Source organism: Macrobrachium nipponense, chromosome 26 (assembly GCF_015104395.2).
Source record: "Macrobrachium nipponense isolate FS-2020 chromosome 26, ASM1510439v2, whole genome shotgun sequence".
Classification (NCBI taxonomy): domain Eukaryota; kingdom Metazoa; phylum Arthropoda; class Malacostraca; order Decapoda; family Palaemonidae; genus Macrobrachium; species Macrobrachium nipponense.
The window spans coordinates 2,395,618-2,399,852 of record NC_087215.1 but is presented as its reverse complement, the minus strand read 5'-3'; positions in this window follow the sequence as shown (position 1 = coordinate 2,399,852).

Sequence of the window (4,235 nt, the reverse complement as noted above, 5' to 3'; positions counted from 1 at the left end):
CATCTATGAGATCAACAACAGCCCTAACCAAAAAGATAAAAAAGCATTCATAGATATATTAGAAGGATATGATCCTTCAAACTGGAACAAATCAACAGAAAACATCTTGAAAATAATTGAAGAAGTTCCAAATAAAATTCAAGTGGTCAAGAGACTCAAAGAAAATATACATAAATCAACATATTCCGACAAAGAAAATGAATAAGGTGAACATTGTGAATATCCTAATTGATGCAATAGGAAAAAGAATGCCAAAAGCATGCAAACTGCGTAAGGTGTGGTATAGCATAGTTAATCCACAAAACCTGATCAGAAAATGCTCTGCATGCAACATTCCGACGCATTCGCAATGTGCTGAAGTAATGCAAGATATGAGAAAGGATACTAGAATATTTTGCTCAACATGTCTATCATGAATAGACAATGTTATTAAATCAAGACTGAATGTACAAATAGTTGAGGATGAAGAAGAAGAGGAAGAGGAAGAAGAAGAAGAGGAAAACAGAAGAGAAGTAAACAAAACTGAAATGACAGAAAAAAATAAGGAAAACAAAGAACAAGATAAAAGTATGGATGCAGAGATACTCATTGATACTACATATGAGGCAATCAAGCAGCATACATACGAAGAAATAAATTACGACACGACAACACAAAAGAAAATCCTGAAGATAGGTCATCAACACATACATACTAAAAGGGGAGAGGGTCCAGAAAGGAGGAGGCAAGCGAAAAGTAAGAATATCCTAACAAATACAATCTAAATATCCCTAACAAGTTCCTCAAACGACTTTATAGGTCTCCTCTTAGAGGACAATAAACTCCACGTCTGGAGGCTTAATCTGGGTGGCAGGGAAAATTGATCAGAAACTATGGTGTTGGAAGGCTTTCACAAGCTCCACTAATGACGTCAGCAGAGGATCACAGGTCGTGATCTCGATAAATAAATATAGGTATAAATATTATTACCTTGGGACAGAGAGGTCCCCTTGGCTTTTACTGAACCAAGGGCAGTACACAAAATGCAGAATAAAAGGTCCTTGTTGCAGAGTAAGGATATCCAATAAGCTATACCGCTTCAAAACGTAGCTCTGCAATGTGGCGAGGAATAAATATAGTTCCAACAGCAATAATCGTGCCCTTCAAGGTTGGAGGCTCAGAGGCACACTGAGGCAAACTCCTCCAAGCGTAAACCTCCATCCCTCGGATAACGAAGGAGCGCCGCCACGTAACCAACACAACTTGAAAATATAAAACAGTCGTTAGCCAATAATAAACACCAAGATAACCACCGGTGAGGAGACAAAAAGCTAATAAAGAAAGAATACAACACTTCTATACTTAACATTAAAAATCTAAAAACTTAAATAATTTAGAAATTAACGACAACTAAGTTACACCTCCTCACCCGACCAAAAAAAAATTTTTCCAATTTTTTTTTTTTTTTAAGTACGTTAACATCTAACTACAATATATATGTTATCGCATACTGAAATAATACAATAACAGTCAAAAATAGTCATTAAACAAACTGCAAAGAGCAAAATATTCTTATCAAAAACATGACCTAAACAAAAGGAAAGTGGGTGGCAAGTACCAAGGATAGCAGCTCACAAGGATAGCAGTATATAAGGATAGCCGCCTATAAGGATAGCAGCATATAACAAATACCAACAACCTCATAAGCTTAATACTATTCACAGGAAAACTCTCAACATCACCATTCGATAAATAAATACCCAACCTAAAAGTTTCACATCACTCACACCATTACTAAACTTCAGAGCAAGTCATGGCTCTAACAACCGGTTTCTGTTTATATAGTCCAAAGGCCATAACCTTTTCCACACTCAATACACTGTTCAATTTCAGGGATACACTTCACTCACTATCAATAAATGTTGGGCTCAAAAACCACTGTCTATTTCAGTGTTATATCACACTTATCACCATAGTGTCCAATACATACACACACACCGAACGACACAGAGAAGACCACCACAAGACTCCCCTGCGCAAACAAACACTCAAAATCGATGAAGCGTAATTATTAGCCTGAAAATACAGAATAACCGGATTAGTGCCTATCTCTTTTCTTAGCTTATTATAAACCTTATCGTACCTGACACCTCAAAACCTTAGACCACCTATTTAATCAACCATTAGCAAATACCAGCGATCACCCTCACTTTTTAACCTTAAATATCCCGTATACTACACCTAAAACATTATCGTCCTCTGTAAAGAAACCATGATTAATAAATCTTAAATATACATTTGTTTCTACTCACTACGTGCCCACTTCAACAGCACACACACACCACAATTAGAACGATACAGATACTACCTTTAATAACAGCATAGCCTCTGCCAATAAGCCATATTCAACGCTGCGAGAGAGAAAATCGGCAACAATATATCTTTTCCTGGGATGTGGGAAAATTCTAAATTCCACTCTTGCAGCATGAGACTCCACCTCATCAATGTCTGTCAGAAGGTCGGTAAACCCGCCCCAATCAGCTTATTCCAAAAGCGCCTCTATGTCCTATTCCAGTGGTTTCCGAACCTTTCAAGGAGGTCATTATTGATGTTGTTGGACCATTACCAAGGACTCGTAGTGGAAATGAGTATATTTTGACTATCATGGATAGAATGTCTCGATATCCCGAGGCAATACTACTACGTACTATAAAAAGAGTTAAAATTGTTGATGTATTAATTGACTTTTTCACCAGGTTTGGGATGCCTAAAATAATTCAGTCTGATTGTGGTTCTAATTTTGTTAGCAGGTATTTCAGAGATAAAATGGCAGAGTTAAATATAAAACATGTGACCTCTTCTCCATATCATCCAGAAAGTCAGGGAGCTCTGGAGAGATTTCATCAAACCCTGAAATCTATGGTAAAGAAGTATTGTTTGATCAATGGTTCTGAATGGGATAAGGAATTACCTTATTTGTTGTTCGCTTTTCGTTCTGTCCCAAGTCAGTCTTTAGGTTTTTCGCCTTTCAGCCTTGTGTTTGGCCATTGTGTTCGAGGTCCTCTCGATGTTGTTCGAGAGTCCTGGGAGGGAGACGTCCCTGAGATCAATTTATTAGATTATGTGTCTAATCTAGGCGATAAGTTAACCAAGGCTTGGAAATTTGCAGGTGAAAATTTATTGTGTAGCCAAAAAAGAATGAAGTACTTTTTTGACAGAAGGTCTAAAGCACGTGACTTTGCGGTAGGCGACAAAGTTTTGGTTTTGTTACCCATTCCAGGAAATCCATTGAAAGCTTCTTTTTCAGGTCCTTGGAAAATTTTGAAAATTTGAAAAAAATTAGTGAAGTTAATTATTTGTAGAGACTCCGAGAGAAGGAAACCTTTTCAGCTTTGTCACGTAAATATGTTGAAGGCTTATATGGAACGGGAGAAAGTCATTCCAGTGGCAACCATAGGGAATGCTGTAGTTTCCGAGAGCGATAACCATTTTTCTTTTTCAGAGGGTGAAAATATTGATGATAATTGTTTTAATGGAAGTAAATGGCGACCTTGGGCCAGGATTGGGTCTGTTTTGGCTGGTGGTTTTGTGGCATCCTTGGAGGTGTGTGAAAGTGTAATCTGAAAAAAAAAATTTTCTTGGTAAATTTTTTTTTTTTTAAGCATGGAGGTGTCAGGTTGTTTGACTTTGAAACAACCTAGTTTCTTTTTTTTTAACTGCCCTCTCTTCTTTTAGTCGGGAGACTAGTTTACTTATGTCACGTTGTGAGTGACTAGAGTCAGTCAGGTTTTGGAAAGCAGATCGGCAGGTTCTCAACAATGTTCTGTTGAGCCAACAGCAGCAGCAGTTTTGGAGGATCACCTGGTTGCTGGTGTGGATTTTGGTGCAGCAGTTGTCGATCGTTGAGGATGACATCAATCCAGTTCCTGAGGACGAGGTGGTGGCTAACCCATAGCCCCCTGTTCAGAAGAAGTATTCTTCTGTGGCAGCTTCAAAGCTGTCGCATTGAACATTGTGATGTTCAATGGTCGGCCTCGAGAATTTCGGATTGTGGCTCTTACAGATTTCAGTGTATTTTTACTAGGTATTGGTTGTTAATGAGCAAGTGGTATGGCTCTTGTATTTTTACTAGTATTGGTTGTTAATGAGCAAGTGTATGGCTCTTGTATGTTTACTAGTATATGTTGGTAATGAGCAAGAATGTGGCTCTTTTCTTTTATGCACTGTATGCCATCTTTCATTATTGCCTTTTATTC